Source organism: Ornithorhynchus anatinus, chromosome 2, assembly GCF_004115215.2.
Source record: "Ornithorhynchus anatinus isolate Pmale09 chromosome 2, mOrnAna1.pri.v4, whole genome shotgun sequence".
Taxonomy (NCBI): domain Eukaryota; kingdom Metazoa; phylum Chordata; class Mammalia; order Monotremata; family Ornithorhynchidae; genus Ornithorhynchus; species Ornithorhynchus anatinus.
In genome coordinates this window covers 129241617-129260912 of record NC_041729.1, presented here as the reverse complement: position 1 = coordinate 129260912, position 19296 = coordinate 129241617, and the positions used below count along the sequence as shown (strand labels likewise).

The 19296-nt window shown below is 37.1% G+C and overlaps 1 protein-coding gene across 1 annotated transcript in view; it reads left to right on the top strand.

Annotated features, from left to right (window-relative positions):
- Positions 1-19296, top strand: part of DACH1 (dachshund family transcription factor 1) — a 487154-nt gene that overhangs the window by 127698 nt on the left and 340160 nt on the right.

The window sequence follows — 19296 nt, the reverse complement described above, 5'->3', positions numbered from 1 at the left end:
CAGTTTCCAACTTGGGTCAAGTGAATGATTCTCCCAAAAGCAACTCACCATGATCAATTTTCATTATGTGTTCATTCAGATATTCTGTGCATTCTCATGCACTTTCTGTCTCCAATTTTCTCCCCTTTATCCAAGTAATTCCTTAATTTAGATTGCATACATGATGGTAATCCCGGCTCTGACACTTGTCAGCTGTGTGACTGTGGGCAAATCACTTCTCTGTGCCTCAGTTACCTCATATGGAAAATGTGGATGAAGACTGTGAGCCCCACGTGGGACAACCAGATGACCCTGTATCTCCCCAGTGCTTAGAACAGTGCTCTGCACGTAGTAAGCGGTTAACAAATACCAACATTATTATTATTTTTAAAGTGCAGCACTAGTTTATATTTATAGAAATTAAAACTTGTTCTGTTTTGTTGTGTCTCCCCCTTTTAGACTGTGAGCCCGTCGTTGGGCAGGGATTGTCTCTATCTGTTGCCGAATTGTACATTCCAAGCACTTAGTACAGTGCTCTGCACATAGTAAGCTCTCAGTAAATATGACTGAATGAATGAATAAAGTAAAAAGGTAATGAATTGCTTCATTTTATTTCGAGTTGGATATTTGACTTAACGTCAAATATAATTTAGATGAACATCAGGAACTTAGATTTCTATCTACTATTAAAATGCCCTTTTAATGATTTGACTGATAAACAGGATTCTATTGTAATTTTGTTTCTTATGGTTTTTTTTTTCAATTAATAAATCAGTAGCTAAAAAAAATCACATTTGAGGTAAGAATGACAACTAAGTGAGCAACTTACCAAAGTATACTATCTCTTAGATCTTTTTTCCTATATACATATGCAGAATCCTGCAGGTGTTATATGCATGTATATGCACAAATTTAAGTTGAAAACAGGATAGAATATTCCATCAGCACTCCATGTTGGCTAAATTGTCCCACCTTGAGACTACAAAATCCCCACTTCTGGTTACAAGAGAGGTTGAAAGGATTTGGTCCCTACATGCTTTTAAATAGTTCTTTAAGTGGGAATGTGAGTTAGATCTTACGTGTCATTGGCCAATACTCTGACAATTTTTTCTATTTTTCAATCAATCAATCAATTGTACATGTTGAGAGTTTACTGTATGCTGAGCACTTACTAAGCACGTGGGAGAGGACAATATGCTCATGCTCACAGCCCACAAGGAGCTGACCATCTAGAGGGAGGAGACAACATTCAAATACTTTACAGAGCTGTATATAAGTGTGGTGGGCCTGAGGGTGAGGTAAGTTGGTAGTTCATTGAAAGTTCTAGTAGAACTTGGCAGATCTTAATAGCATTATTAAAAGATAGCTTTTTTACATTTAAGTAAACCATTCCTACGAAATGTCACAGCCAAATATTCATGGAATTGTGTGATTGTTGATATTCATATAGCATACAAGCAAGCAATTAATTAGGCATTGAGCAGACGAGACAATTAAGTGCCTGTCCTCCAGGATCTTATTCTCTAAGACTAATGGGGCCTGGCACACATTCTGTTTTCTCAATATGATTTTCTATTTTAATTTTTCAAATTTTCCACTGAGGATGCTTTCCCTCTCAATTCCACTCTATTATACCTTCTTTCACACCACTTATACATTTTGAATGATCTCCTACTTCCCAGTCACCAAGTAACTTCTTTCCCCTGACTCAAACCTGATCTAGCTTTGCCTTGTCCTGCCAATATTCTGATTTAGCTATTTTCAAGGAGAGTTCTGTTATTCCTTTGTGTGCAATATTCCTATCTCTTGGCATGAGGCTAGATATGTTTTTTTTTTCTTACTCAAGAATTTATAATGCCTAGATTGGCAAGAATGCTAATACTTTCATCTGATTTTCCAGAGTATTTTGTTCCAGAGCCTGTTTTCAGTCTGTTGATATAATTGATCCCATGATACAAACTGATCTGTACATATTTTTATCACAAGCAACATTCCCAAGACCCTTTTTGTACTAATTCCACAGAAGCATCACTATTCACACACAGATCAGGGTCCCAGAATGTAAAAATACAAAGTCTAGCTAGGGGCTATGAAACCTGTTTCCTTTAGCAGAGACAATCAGACTTTTTAGTAAGCTCTTTGGCTGCCTGAAAGGGAGATATAAAGGAATAAAAAAATAAACTCATAAATATTTCTGAGGTCATTTTGAAATTTGAATATGATGTCACAAGTAAAATATTTTTACCAGTAGAAGACTTGTGGGGGAGGACAGGCTCAATATATTCTTGATAGTGTTGTAAGAACTGAATACATATCTAGGTGCATTCTAGGTGCATTCTAGGTTCATGAATATGGAAAGAGCTATATGTTTAAGGCCTCGTATATTATCTGACTAAACTCTGTCCCTTCAACCATTTTTAAAAGAAATAATAATGAGAGGTGAAGGGTTAGATATAGGTTATGAGAAGGTTATAAGGTTATGAGAAGCAGCGTGGCTCAGTGGAAAGAGCACGGGCTTTGGAGTCAGGGCTCATGAGTTTGAATTCCAGTTCTGCCACTTGTCGGCTGTGTGACTGTGGGCAAGTCACTTAACTTCTCTGTGCCTCAGTTCCCTCATCTGTAAAATGGGGATGAAAACTGTGAGCCCCACGTGGGACAACCTGATTCCCCTATTTCTACCCCAGCGCTTAGAACAGTGCTCGGCACATAGTAAGCGCTTAACAAATACCAACATTATTATTATTATAGGTTAGGTTATATATAGTACATAAAAAGGTTAGGTTACATATATTCTTGTGATATGAATTAAGATTAAAAAGTAGGTATATCTGAGATGAAAGGCCAAAGACAAAGTGGCATTATGAAATAGGAAAATGATGATTTTAAATCTGTATCACACTGAAGCACAAACCTGCTGGGATATCACTAAACACAACCGAGTGATAATGGGAAAATGCTGCCGTTGGATGATGATAATGTAGATGACAGAATAATAATAGTTATCAGTATAAATAGTAGTAGGATAAATGAGATTGTGTTAATTGAATGAATTTGAAAATATAAGTAGGTCAATGGATTTTTTTAAAAAGAACGAGTTGGAAAATTTTCAAGATGCCATTTTTTGATTATTTTTATTAATAGACAAGGCTATGTCCTTTACTTTGATGATGATAAGTTCTGTGACATTGCCACTTTGAGTTCTTGCTTCATTAGATTGGGTGACTGTTTATTTGAAATTGTAATGAAATATTTACTTTATAGAGCTATAAGGATTAGCTGTGATAATTGAGTGAGGCTGATCTGGAGCTTTCAATGTAATAGGTCTCCCTTGTTTGAATACAGAGCTCAGTGAGAATGAACGAGCAAGTGAGTGTGTTTCTGCCTGTCACTTTCTCTCTACATGTTGCTTTTTCTTCTGGAGATAAGTGGGCCTAATGCTGAACAAATACTGGAAATCAGAAGCCACTGAGAATCATTCCCCTCTCGCTTTCCCATGGCAGTTCAGTCAAAGAGCCCCCTCCTCTCGGCAAAGCAACAATTTTGTCACCACGAGCAAATCCAATTGAAAAGTCCCTTAGACTGAGAGGAGAACTCCAGTTGTCAGAATCAGCAAACAGAATGAAAAGAACTAAGAGGAGTAAATTGGCACCTGGTGTAGCTATGGCCGCTTGTGATAGGCTGCTGCATTGTGTTGGATAGACATTCAGCCATTTTCAGATATAATGGGAGAAATTAATGCAAATGAGTGAATGGAATGAAATGTATTTTAATGCAGATTTGAGGGACTCTCGCAAACTGCTTGATAACAAGTCGCTGTAAGAAAAGGCCTACATTGTGAGGACTCATTTTTTCCCCATTTCTTCTCACTAGTGGCTCATAAGGGCCCTTTGTTCTCTAAGTAAACTCTTTCTAAACTATTGACATTGCTCATTTATGTGAATTTCAGATTTTTTTTTCTGACAAAGTAGCCTTGGGTGATCTGGGAAAACGTTAATTGCAAGAGGACAAGGAGACTGGCTGAAACAAGAAATGCAATCATTAAGTGTAATGTTGCAGTTGTCCATGCCTCATTATAACATGCATACAAGGCAATAAAATGCATGTTTCACAAACAAATCTTTTGACAAGTATAGTTCAAGAGCCTCCAGCTGTCCAGCTTTACATCTATTTCTTTTGGTTTAGTAATCATTATTGAAGCTAAACTTTGGAGTGCCTGCCTGATCAGATCTACATAATTATTTTAGAGTCTCACAGATTTATAAACAACAACAAAAATGTGTTTCATAATTGTTTATATATAATCATAATATAATTGAAAATCATTATATTTTTGAAATGAATCTGTAAGGCATTTCTCATTATTGTTTTTTTAGTTGGTTAGGTTTTCTTAATGCTAGTAAGAAAAAAAAGACCTATATTTTTCAATTAGCAAATAGCATATTTAATTTCTCTCTCTGTTACATCTTTTACCTCTGGAGAAAATCACAGGTTTAAAATTAATTTCATCCATCCAGTAACAGGGTTTCCAGATAAATAGATAAATAATAGGATGAAAGGTCATCAAATGTAAGTACAGCACGAAATTGTTGAACTATCAGACCCAGGAGTAAAGAAGCCAGAAAGAAAAAAAAAAGGTAACAGATTCAGCATTGTCCAAAAGTTCCAGACCAGTGATTAATGTGTAAGATAATGGACTTGGGAAATGAGTAAACACTCCCGTGCTCCCTGCTTTGTGCTTGAATGACTTGATGACAAGGGCAGAGCAAGGTGAGAATTTAACAGGACTACAGGAGAAAAAAAAGACAAAAGACTAACAGCAACATAATGTGAGTGGAAGTTTGCTAATTTGTGATGTGGAAATGTTCTTATTTTTCTGAAAACAGATTTGTAAAATATAAAAATGTAAACATTTCATGCTGGTAGGAATTGCATATTAGTTTTAGTTTAGTGATTTAATATCCATCAGTTTTACTCGTTTTTATTATGAATGGCTCATTTTTATTAATAGCCATTTACAATAATATCGTGAGGTTCGTGTATGTACTATACAGTGGTGTTCAGTGTCGTCTAGTTCAGGAGTAAATCATATTTCTTTTTGTAAGCTATAGTTATGTACTAAATTCTGATGTTTTGATATTTCAGAAGGATGGAATTTATGATGGCTAAGAAATATTATTTGATCAATTCAGAATGTTTTATAATATGAAATAGACAGGGTATACACTGTCTTTGCAATTTATTTATGAAATTAAACATCTTGGGCATTTACTGATGAGTGAAATCTCTCCAAATATGCTATTTCCTTATATAATTATAATCTCATAAATCCATGTCTCTTTGATAACTGATAGATTAGCATTTTATAAGTTACAGATTATAAAGAAGGATTATCCTTCATTTACAGAAAAAAATCTTTTTTTATTCATATGTGATTTTTGATGATCATTTTGCTCTACCTGTTTTAAGAAGAAAAAATATTCAGCTGCTTTGTGTTGTGTGTTTCTCAATTGCATTGCACAGATTAGTGAGTTTTGTTACAGTGTATAGCAAATAAGAAAAACATTTTATAGTACTGTCATTGACAACTTGGGATTCTTTCAAACTACTATCAGGTGACTGTACTATAGTTCATTGCTCATTAAATACTGTTCTTCTAATCTGACATCCTCTGAAATAGAGATTCATGCGATGTGTATATCATGTTCATAGAAAATTTTTTTGCCTCATTTAAGTAAACTAATATTTTAAATTAAAAAGTGGATTTCAGGATGTCATACCTTTTGATTTTTGATAATCTTGCTGACCTCAAAATGCAATTTTTAGAATTTTGTTTTGTATCCTACTATATATCTTAGTAAAACAGTCTATGCATGATTGTTTAACACAACCTCAGGTGTTTGGGTGAAGTTCTGGATAAAGAAATCAAGTGGTTAAGTCATGGAGAAGGAACGTGGCTCAGTGGAAAGAGCACGGGCTTTGGAGTCAGGGCTCATGAGTTCGAATCCCAGCTCTGCCACTTGTCGGCTGTGTGACTGTGGGCAAGTCACTTAACTTCTCTGTGCCTCAGTTCCCTCATCTGTAAAATGGGGATTAAGACTGTGAGCCCCACGTGGGACAACCTGATTCCCCTATGTCTACCCCAGCGCTTAGAACAGTGCTCGGCACATAGTAAGCGCTTAACAAATACCAACATTATTATTATTATTATTATTATATTATCCAGTTTTTACCTAATTTGAAAATGGACAAATCTACCAATGTCTCTCAGTTCCGTTGATTACTCAACTATAACTTGGACAGAGATGACCCTATCGAAAGTTCATCATTTTAACAAAAATGGTTAATATTTGCCTGCTTTTCCTTTATTTCCTAAGCTATTCATTTCTTGTCCACTCAATTTAAATCATTTTATAGTGTCTTTTTATTCTTTATCCTGTCCTTCAATGATACTCTCACATTTATGTTAAGATAGATTGAGGAAAGATTCTCAGTAGCATACTAAACATATAATTCTATAAGAAATAATATGTTCATTTTAAATTTCAAATCACTATGCTCATATGCCTCTCTTGTCAGAACCATAAACATGAAACCCTGTTTTAGACTGATCCATTTACTTCTGAGAGTCAAACTTGTGAGAAGTTCCCACAGAGAACTGTGACACTTGATACTCTTTATCACCATGACTATTCTGATGGTGGTCCATGTTATTGGTTCTTGTATCTCTCTACAAGACAGCTGGGATTTAAAACATTCCTTTTTTTGTCTTTTTTTAACAGGTTACAATAAAGTGAACAACTTCAATTTCGTCTTTTGATGCCATGATTATGCAGAAGTTCAGGTTCTAGGGAGAAACCTGCATAAATCTACTAGTCTGTTAAAATATTTTATGTGTAAAATAGTCAAATGGAAATGTTTTGCTTTCAACTTTTATTTTGGGTTGAATTATTGTTCTGAAGAAGAGAAACAAATATAAATGCAAATAGTGAAACTTATTTTGATGTGGAGTTTCAAACTGAAGTTTCAATGTGGTAATTCAAGAGCACTAAAATGCTCTGTATGTGTGCCTGTCTGTACATGCATATGTATTTGTGTGTGTATAGTCATATGTATGTATGTTTGTGTCTATATATTTCCTGTTATTTTTGAGGATTTTTAATATCCCAGAAACAGAAAATCCACTGACATAATTTAAATTATATGCAATGTATTCCTAGGGCCAAGGTTTTCAACTTCAATCAATCAATCATATTTACTGAGCAGTTATGTGTGCAGACCACTGTACTAAGTACTTGGGAGAGTACAGTATAACCGAGTTGGTAGAAATGTAGTATTCTTTCTACCATGAGTGTACATTCTAGAAGAGGAGACAGATATTAATATAAAGAAATGCATTAAATTGCAGATACGTGAATAGGTGCTATGGGACTGAGAAAGGGGTGAATAAAGGGTACAAATCCTAGTATAAGGGCATTGCAGAAGGAATGGGAGAAAATGAGGGATTAACAGGGTAAGGCCTCTTGGAAGAGGTGGTATTTAATATGGTTTCGAAGGTGTGTAGAGTGATTGTATGTCAGATATGAAGAGGGAGGGAGTTCTGGAATGTTGCTGAGCATTTTTTTTTTAATGGTATTTGTTAAGTATACTATGTGTCAGACATTCGATAAAGTACTGGGCTAGGTACAAGGTACTCTGGTTGGATATAGTCCATGTCACACATGGGTTTCATGGCATTAATACCCATTTTACTGATGAAGTAGCTGAAGGACAGAGAAGTAAAGTAACTTGTCCAAGGTCACACAGCAAACAAGTGGGGTAGATGCAATTATAACCCAGGTCCTTCTGACTCCAAAACCCATCCTCTATCCACTAGCCATGATGCTTCTCGTTGCTAGCAATATAGGTGACAGGATACAGTGAATAGGTTGGCATTAGAGGAGCAAAGTGTGTGGGTTGGATTGAGGTGGGAAATCAGAGAAGTGCCTTAAAGCACTCAAGCACTTGAACTTGAAGTTCTCCGGTCATTTTCAGGTTTCACATGAAAAACCTCTCCTCTCATCCAGTTCCTCTAATCTAGTCCTGCTCATCCAGTTCCTCAGCACATGTAACTCCTTTTTGTATTTAGCCTCCTCAGACTCTGTTTGTTCTCTTTTATCTTACCACTTCCAACATACATAACTGTATTCAACAACAGTAACTACTGTTATCACTGTAATAATCAGTAATCTTTATATTATAGTAGTAACAGTAGTATTTATTGACTTCTTCCTGAAATCAATGTGGCATAATAAACACTTGAAAACTGCAAAATAAAGTAGTGATGCATTCCCTGACCATAAGGAGCTTATACTCCAAAAGGGAGATTGACTCAAAAATCTGCATAAAAATAGAATATTTGTAAAAATATACAAACGTGAAAATTTTACATGTAGTCTTATTTGGTTAGAGGTAATCCAAAAAATAAGTAGACATATACAAAAGTACCAAGGATAAATTTAAATAAGTATAATTATGTCCAAATATTCACTTAACTGATCTATTCTTCTATGATGAGGTAGTCGTTCATTCATTTATTCATCATTCATTAATCATTCATTAGTGCATTCAATTGTATCTAACTATATGGGGCTCACAGTCTTAATTCCCATTTTAAAGATGAAGTAATCACTCATGAATGCATTCAGTGGTATTTACTGAGCACCTGCTTAATGCTGAGACTTCTACTAAGTGTTGAGGAAAGTTCCAAGGACAATAAGCAGACATAATCTGCCACATGAAATTGGGAATAGATTTACATGAACAGATTGAAATAAACACTGCTTAACAATATAAGAAAATGAGGGGAACTTTGAAAACAATGAGTGTTGGAGTACAATTATTACTAATTGAGCACCTACTGCCCACCATTTTACAATCCACACTCAGAAAATCCATTCCTTTTCTAATGTTTTTTGTTAGGCACTTACTTTGTGCCTGGCACCATACTAGGGGTTACATAACAGGGGTTGTTACAAGTTAATCAGGTTGTAGACAATCCATGTCCCATATGGGGCTCACCATCTTAATCTCTATTTTATAGCTGAGGTAACCGAGGCACAGAAAAGTAACGTGATTTTCAAGGTCACACAGTAGACAAATGGCAGAGATGGGATTAGAACCCAGGTCCTTCTGACTCGCAGTCCCATGCTCTACCCACTAAACCATTCAACCTTTCAAGCCTTAGAAGTGTTAAAATGCTGTTGGGGCACTGCTGCTGTTATTTCCTGCTCTACTTTAGCAGGATAGGACAGAACACTGGCTTGGAGGGGAGAGCGGTGTCTGTCCTGAGCAATCAACGGTATTTATTAAATGCTTAATTAGAGCGCAGTGTGGAACAATATACTAAGAGCTTGGTTGACTGCAATACCGTAGAGTCAGTAGAAATAATCTTATCCCTCAAGGAACAAAGTCTCTTCTGCGAAACTCAGAGATCAGACCGAACAGGAATCTCCAAGGCTGTATATTCCTTATAGCTACCTGTTCTTCTGGCCTTGTCTGGGTGGGAGAGGACCAAATTCCATGGGTGACATGGAGGGCAGACTTCATTCCTTCCAGGTATCAGTGGGGCATTTATGGTAACAGGTTACACATGTCGATGTCCTTAGAAATAAGCTTTATATTGTACTTACCCTTGAACAGAGTTCATAGGAAAACCATAATATCAAGAGACAGACTTAAGAAACAAAACTAGACCCTGAAAAAAAAATGCATCTGTTTTGTAAAGTAATATATCAGTGGCTATTAGTGGCAAATGGAATATCAGTCACACAACCTTACAACCTCACATGTACACATTAATAATATCTATTAATAGCAACTTCCCTAAATGTGTGTGTGTGTGTGTATCTACAGCTATATCTTTATATATCTCCACCAACTGAATGAGCCCTCTCTATGACTGGCATTCATTCACATCTTGCACATAGTGGACCAGGTGTTGAAGGCTCACTATTTACCTTCACTATTGTGACTATCATGGATCCACTCTTTACAGAATGGATAATTGGAATTCCAGCTATTTTTGCCTTCCCTTGATTCTTCTGATATTAAGGAATTGCATTCCTGAAGAGTCCAGTGTTAAGGAAACCTTGCATTGTGTCTGATATAGCATGTAACTATTTTCAAGGCTCATATTGTTCCATAATTTTACAATTGCACTCTATAATGCATAATGAAAGCACGTGTTCTGACCAAATGGAGTGCTTGTAAACTAATGCGTGGCTCAGTGGAAAGAGCACGGGCTTTGGAGTCAGGGCTCATGAGTTCGAATCCCAGCTCTGCCACTTGTCGGCTGTGTGACTCTGGGCAAGTCACTTAACTTCTCTGTGCCTCAGTTCCCTCATCTGTAAAATGGGGATTAAGACTGTGAGCCCCACGTGGGACAACCTGATTCCCCTATGTCTACCCCAGCGCTTAGAACAGTGCTCGGCACATAGTAAGCGCTTAACAAATACCAACATTATTATTATTAATGGATAACCTATTGAAACTCAATCTTTGGCCAGAAAGTTCCTACCTTAAAATAGTGCTGTGGTTTGAATAGTTAACCTAGTACAGGTTTGTGTACTGGAGTTCTACTGGCTTTAGAGTGAATTGATAAATTACTGAATCTCCTAAAGTCTTGGTTTCCTTATCTGTAAAAGTAATATTGAAGTAATTGCTGAGTCATGTTAGGAAAATACGAAAATTTGGGGGAATGCTCATCTTGGGAAGCAGTAGGGCCCAGTGGAAAGAATACTGACATCTGAGTCAGAGGGCCTGGGTTCTAATTCTGGCTCCACCACTTGCCTTGGGCAAGTTACTTAGCTTTTCTGTGCCTCAGTTTTTGTAAAGCTCATCTGTAAAATGTGGATTTAATACAGTGCTCCCTCCTACTTAGACTGCAAGTCTCATGTAGGACAGGGACTATTTGAGACCTGATTATCTTGTATCAATCATTCGATTGATCAATTTGACCGTTCAAGTGGTATTCATTGATACTTACTATGTCCAGAGCACTTTACTAAGTGCTTGGAAGGGTGCAATGCTGCAGAATTAGCAGAAATGTTCCCTACACAAAAAGAACTTACAGTCTGGAGGGGGAGAGACACATCAATCTAAACAATAAATAATGTAGAAGCGCTTAGAACAGTGTTTAACACATAGTAAACTCTAACATATAGTAGTATTATTATCATTAGTATCATTATTACTATAATCTTGGTGAGTAAGGAAAAATTAGTCTTTTCATGCCACTTTTCATACGGTGACTTTTAAAAGTACCTTATTAAGCACCTATTCCTTTTTTTCATTAATTTGGAAAAATTTCTACTTATAGTTTAAAAGAAACAGCATGCCTTTCCCATCTTGCAAAGAGAGTAAATCTAGGAAATGTTTCATGAGGGTAAATTGTCATGTCTTATTAAAAGGAATTTTCAGCATCTGCACAGTCTGTGGATTTTGAATCTTTCTGTGTTATCATAAGTAGACAGACTAATAGATACAAAGAAGAAATAAGGCACACCTCAAATCTCACACTTTTATAGCTTTAAGCTAATACATCTTCAAACAGATGTTGAAGCAGCGATTAGCCTCTTTTTGCATGTGGTGGTGCACAAACCTTTTAAGGCATCTATGAGTTATTGCTTTGGTTCAGCATGAGTGCAGTAAGAAGAAATGTACCTCATCTGTAATACACTTTGTAGACTAATATCAGCTCCCTTTTTCTTATATTGCAGTGAGATATTGATCTGGTAAAATGGTACCATATTGGAGCTGTCTGTTGTGGTATTCATCATATTGTCACATCCCTAGTGCCTTGGAGTTATTGGAAAGTGGAATTGAGAGAGTTCTGTCATTGTGTGCTGCAATCGACTCATAGGAAAGTTCACTAAAATTATTTGAGGTAGTTCTTTCATTTCTTCTGCTTGGACAAATTCACCTTTTGTAACAGAGAACCTTGCCATAGTACATGCAGAGTGGTGCTAATAGATTAGGTTTAACTGTTCCCGCTCTTTCGCCTCTTGTATAATATTATTCTCTAGTCATTGCTCACACCTGCTGCCTTTCCTGATGCATGTGGGTTTATTCCTAAGGGAGTAATACATCTGAGAGCTGTGGCTTCATTGCCCTTATGCTTTTATCTGATAGCTGGGAGGAGGTAAACAATGAACTTTTATATGTAGAAAGCTTTTAGTTTCTTCCCACACTAAAATACCAGTTATGTTAAAAGAGCTTTCAAAAATATAAAAAGGAACTGTCAATCTTCACTGAGTAGATTAAACAGTTTGAATGAATTATTTTTGTTTTGGAGGCTGTGTGATAAGGTGAAGGATTTAAAAGCATATCATATTTTGGGGGAACATGGGTATGCTATTTGATGCAAAAATATACTCGATTCAATCATGTGTTAACATTTTATCTTCACTATAAATCTAAGGTTTTACAAGGCTATTTTGTCGATAAAAATTCTTCCTGAAAAATTTCTTAGAATTGTAATTTTAGATGAAACTCACTAACATTAAAATATTATGAAAATTGGAGCCTTCCTTTTTTCTAGTAGAAGACAGTGAGTTAAATAATTTTTAAAATACTTTATACATCTTGGCAAATAGAATAGTGTTTAAATAGCATTAGCCTAGAAATAAAGAATAACATGCATATCTTTTATATTCATTTGACAGTTGGATACTTATAAATATGCAGTTATGTATATGGTTGATAATATGTGATAGTGTGCTGTTATCATTAATGCCATTTACAGCATGCATTATATGGATTTTAAAGTAGTTTTCAGAGAATTTATGATGTACAGTATTAATAATTATTGTTTTATATCCTTTTTTGAATTGTGTTTTTTTGAATCATTCTTAAAATGGCATTAGTTTTAGAAGAAATTTCTGAAAAGATATAATTTAATGATTTAAGTTTTCTATTAATTACTTTTTGTGTTGTAACACTTGTCTTGTCCTATGTTATCGAGTTATCTCTGACCCGTAGCGATGCCATGGACACATCTCTCCCAGAGCGGCCCAACTCCATCTGTAATTGTTCTGGTAGTGTATCTATAGAGTTACTTGGTAAAAATAAAAGTCTTAGGAAACCATATAAACAAAGTGAGAGGAATTAAACCCTGAGAAGCCAGACTGTTAAAACTGCAGACATCCTACATGTTATCTGATGGTGTCATTTGGTTCGAAGGTTTAAGTGCCCAACAAATTTTTCTAATACCCAGCCCACTGACTTGACCCTCTCTATTTTCTCAGGCCTGAGAACATTAACTGCCACTTGGTTGACAAAATTGAAACCATTAGGATTATGCTTCCTCCAGTTTACTCCTCAGCTCCCCTTGTCCCTGCCACCTCACATCCATTCACTCATACTTTTCAGCTGTTGCTTAGACCAAGTGTTCAGTCATTTGTCAACATCTGTCCCATCCACTTGTGTCTCCAACCTTCTCATTTTCTAAAAACAATTGCATCCACTCTTTTCCCCCTAACTGCCGTTGTCTACCACTCACATATTGATGGCTATTTCTCTTCTACAAGCCCCCATCTCCCCATCCTAAAAAATCAAAACAAAATCTCCTATCCTTAAAAGACAAAACAAAACAAAATGAAAACTTCTCTTGGACATTTGTGCCTCTTGGAAACAATATCTATCTTTAGTGCTTCTGACACAGCCTCTTTCACTTGTTCTTCGTATGCCTCCCATCTACTAACTCTGATGATTTCCCCTAGGTTCCTGTCTGTTCTCAATTTACATTTATTCCCTTGGAAAGCTTATCTGCTTTCATGGCTTCAACTACTACCTCTGTACAGATGATTCCCAAATGGACTTTGCTAGTCCTAATCTCTCTCGACTGTAATCTTGCATTTTCAACTATTTCTCTACATGGATGTCCCATCAAGTTCAATAGATCCAAAACTGAACTTCTAATTTTCTCTTTCAATTTTTCTCCTTCACCTAACTTTCTCATCTTAATTGACAATAGTACCACCATTCCTGGATTCTGAAGACATGGCATTCATTATCTTTGACTCAGATGTCTCGTTCAAGTACTGTATTTAAATCCTTTCAGTTTTTCCTGCAAAACATTTCCAGCATTTGCCTTTCCTTTTCAATCTAAGTGGCCACCACTCTGGTTCCAGCACTTGTCCATATTCTGGCTTGTCTAGAGCATCAGCCACCTTGCTGATCGCCCTGTCTCCAGTCTCTTCTCTCCCCTCCCCCTCTTCCCTCATTAATTCACACTTAGTACAGTGACTTCCACAGAGTAGGCATTCATTGACTGATGGTTGCTTGTATGTTTTTATGTATGTGATTCCATTATATAATATATGAACATATGTAATATGCACACATGGGAAGCAGCATGGTTTAGTGGATAGAGATTGGATCTCGGAGTCAGAAGGACTGGGTTCTAATCTCAGCTCCTCCACTTGTCTGCTGTGTGACCTTGGGCAATCACTTCAATTCTCTGGGTCTTAGTTTCTTCATCTGTAAAAGGGGAATTAAGACAGTGAGCCCTATGTCTGATTAGCTTGTAGCTACATGCACTCAAGGTAGCGATCCTCCTCCTCTCCCTAAACCCCGCATCCGCTGTTGTCGCCCATAGCCTCCTCTCACCAGGCTGCCCCACTAATCCCCTGGCCCCAGCTTGGGGCTCGGGGGGATAGTGAGGAGGGGAAAGGGTGGGAGGGTGGGGAGGAGACAGAGATTCTGGAGCCTGGCCTGCTCCCCAGTGGAGCCACAACAGACAACCATGTATCTCCCCCACAGAAGTGGCAGAGCTTAGAACACATAATAAGTGATTAATACCATTATCATTATCATCATCATCATACACATACACTCTGCTGCTTTCAGATCTCAATTTTTGGGTGATTGTTTTCCTTGCTGTGTTGTTATTTTCCCATACAGTAATAGACATGCTTTTGCATTACTTGGGTTTACATAGAATGCTTAAAATCTACCAAAGTAAATTTTTAGATAGAGACAGTAATGGTTTAGGGGAAGAAGGCAAGGGGAGCACCCACTTAAGGCCCACCATAGCTGAGGGGCTATGATGGTGTAGAGCTTCTTGTAGCCCCAGAACATCACTGGCATTGTGATGCATAACAGGGATTCCAAGCTGGGCCTTCTGAACAGTGCTGCCTTCCAGAATCAAGTTGAGAAGGATCTAATCCCCAGAACATGGTTTAGGGACCACATTCAGCCTACCCTGGAGTACTCATAACTTCATGAAATTCCTCTGTTTCAGTATCATAATTGCCACCTTAATGGCCTCAATAAACTTCAATCAATTTTGGGTAACAAGTGGATGCTTTCATAATTGGTAGTGCCCCAGGTGCTTAGCACAGTTCCTCAAGAACTTAGTGCAGTGCTCTGCACACAGTAATGCACTTAATAAATACAAATGAATGAATAATGATGGTATAATGTCCATTAAAGACTTCATTTCCTTTTTTAAATATCCCATGAGGGCAAGGACCAAGTCGCCTACTCGGCTACATTCTCCCGAGCACTTAGAACAAAGCTTGGCACATGGTGCTCAATGAATGCTATTGATTGATAAAATTCACTTTATTATTATAAAACCAGGTTTGTATATTACTTTCCATTTATCTGGACACTGATGTAGTTTTTGTGGTGCTACGTATTAAAACATTTAGAATATTTACCGGAAAGTAACTCCTTGGCAAATTTTTATTTTCAGTCAATAGTATTGGTACCTTCTGTTTGCAGAACATTTTTCTAACACCATGGATGGCTGTCCTCAAAGAGCTTACAGTCCGAAATATATTTTGAGGTTGCAATATATTCCTCTTAGATCAACTTGCTTGTTAGGTTATTTTTTTAACCAATTATTCAATGAAAATGTCCATAGTGCAATAATAAAATAATTTCAATTCATAGTGTATTGCGATCAGCAAGATCTTCACTTATTAGAAAGGGCAGGCCACTAATGCTTTTGGCAAAGCCATTATTGTGATCTTGGGATTCACTAGAATGGGCAGAAATAGAACAGCATTGTCCACTATAAACAGCTCCAATTTGATTCTTGTACATGATCAAATCTTGGCTTCTCAATGCATTTAGGTGCTGTCATAGCTGTTGTTGCCAAATAAGAATGCAGTGTGATGTTATTATAGTAAACAGCACTTAAGCACAGCTAACAGAATTGATCAGGGCCACATCAGGTTGAACTTCGGTATATGACTGACACAGCAGAAACAATAACTGAATATGCAAACAGTTCTTGCAGTGAATGCTTAGGGGATCAAGCACTATTATTTTTGACTTTGAACAGGGAAAGTGAGCATGTCCGTAAGCTCTTTCCATCCAAAGGATCTCGATATTATGCAAACATCGAATGGTAGTTTGCTACATTGGAAAGCAGGGGACTCCTATGACTATTTAGATTTCATTAATTATTGAAAAAGGAAAAATGTAAACATCAGATAAGTTTGCTTAATGTTTTACACAGCGGTTTTTGATGAGAAAAGCCTTTTCTCAATACCGTTGATCACCGAAGACTTCCTGTTAATGGCCACAGAAATAGTTTGTTTTAGGATGTTTTTTTCCTTCTAATTAGTGATTATATATCTATCTACCTTTTGTAATGATTTAGACTCTAAAAATGCTAAATGAAATATTGTATGAAAATTATCCAATCATAGCTTAATTCAGGATCTTTATGGCCTCTGGTTTTCAGTTTATATTCACTTTCCAAATGTCCAAAATGTTCAAAAGTTGTGTGGACAAATTAGTACTCATTTACCTTTTAAATGATCCTATACCCTAGATAGTTATTGAATTCAGAGTTACTTTGTATTTTTCAAGAAACATCTGATAATTGGCCACTCACCCAAATGCTTTCATTTAAAAATAGGAGAAAAATGTGGATAAAGGAAATTTGCATTTAAATGAGAGTTACCTTTCTGGACATATAAATATTTATCAATATTTTTAGGAGCAGTGTTATTATATTTTTATTCTGTTGTACTCTCCCAAATGCTTAGTATAATGCTGTGCACGTAATAGGTGTTCAATAAATACAACTGACTGACCAACTGACTATATAATAATAATAGTAATTATGGTATTTGTGAAGTGCTTACTATGTGCCAAGCACTGCTCAAAATGCTGGGATAGATACAAGGTTATCAGGTTGTCCCACATGGGGCTCACAGTCCTAATCCCCATTTTACAGATGAGGTAACTGAGGCCTAGAGAAGTGAAGTGACTTACCCAAAGTCACACAGCTGACAAGTGGCAGAGCTGGGATTAGAACCCATGACCTCTAACTCCCAAGCCTGGGCTCTTTGCACTAAGCTATGCTGCTTCTCAATTTAGTTGCTATCCCTGATAGTTATTAAGGTGGGCAGTATGTTGCATGTCATTCATTCATTCATTCATTCAGTCATACTTATTGAGCACTTACTGTGTGCAGACCACTGTACTAAGCTCTTGGAAAGTACAATTCAGCAACAGATAGAGACAATCCCTACCCAACAGTGGGCTCACTGTCTAGAAGGCACTTCTGCCTGCCTTCTTGCAAGTTAATTAATTAATGATGGCATTTGTTAAGCACTTACTATTTGCAAAGCACTGTTCTAAGCACTGGAGAGGATACAAGGTGATCAGGTTGTCCCACATGGGCTCAGAGACCTAATCCCCATTTTATAGATGGGGTAACTGAGGCACAGAGAAGTTAAGTGACTTGCCCAAAGTCACACAGCTGACAAGTGGCTGAGCAGGGATTTGAGCCCATGACCTTTGACTCCCAAGCCCATGCTCTTTCCACTGAGCCATGCTGCTTCTCAAGTTGTACCCTGTGCCCTAGTGAGGACATGGGCAAGTGAGTATGAGTGACACTGCCCCAAGCCATTAGCATTAGAATCTCTGGACAGCTCTTTAAAGGCAGCGAAATGAGCCACTTGTTTATTACTTACTTTTCAAGTGCACTGCACCAGTGGGTACTCAATGAATCAAATACAATTCTTATACTATTTATACTACTGTACTAAATCCTGAAGCACAGCTCTGTTGACATATTCTGTGGATATGTGGTATGGTGACTTCATAAATGGTGAAATTTTCTGATCAAACTAAGCAAGGAAACTCTTTTTAAAATATCCCATATTAACATCAGAATTTCGATGTTGAAGTATCTTATTCACTTAATCAATCAAGGGTATTTATTGAAAACTTACTGTGCGCAGAGGACTGTACTAAGAGTTTGGGAAAATACACTACAATAAAGCTGGTAGACATCATCCCTGACCTGGAGAAGCTTATATCTAGTGAGGGAACCAGACATTAAAATAAAATACAGATGAGAATGCAGCAGATTATAAGAATATCAATCAACCATTATTTATTAAGCATTTACTATGTGTAAAGCACTGTACTAAGTGCTTGGGAGAGTAAAATATAACAGAATTAGCAGACACATTCCCTGTCCCATTACAAATTTACATGTATTTAAGGACTGCAGGGTTTGGAGTAGATGTGAAAGTCCTCACAGCCAGTTGCATATTTTCCCCCATCCTTATCCCTTTCCCAGATGCAGTAGTAGTATCCTTCATTTTTCTTGCTTCTCTGAGACTGTATAATATACCGTATAATATACTGTATACATATTGAGAGGGAAATCCATAGATTTCCTACATAAGGCACCTTTTCAATTCCTAAACTGATTTTCATTTTGCTAATATCCCTCTCAGCCAACATTTTCAAGAGAGAATTACCATACTGGCTCAGTGGAAAGAGCACGGACTTTGGAGTCAGGGCTCATGAGTCGAATCCCAGCTCTGCCACTTGTCGGCTGTGTGACTGTGGGCAAGTCACTTAACTTCTCTGTGCCTCAGTTCCCTCATCTGTAAAATGGGGATTAAGACTGTGAGCCCCACGTGGGACAACCTGATTCCCCTATGTCTACCCCAGCGCTTAGAACAGTGCTCGGCACATAGTAAGCGCTTAACAAATACCAACATTATTATTATTATTATTATTATACTGTGATGAAACATTCTGGCCCAGGTGAGACAATCTCAATGTTTGGGCTTCCATGGAAATATATCTAATGTGAACTATTTTAGGACCCTGGTTTTAGCAGGGATTAGGCAGGATTAGTACCCAAGCTATGGTAGTAACGACAGAGGACTGGCATAAAGAAAAAGAACAAGTTGCCCAACTACCTACCCTTTAGCCAGGAATGCAGCTGCCATAGCTTCTGTTACCTTTATAATCTCATTGTAGCTAAACTGGCATATTCTGGAGTCCTGTGTCGAT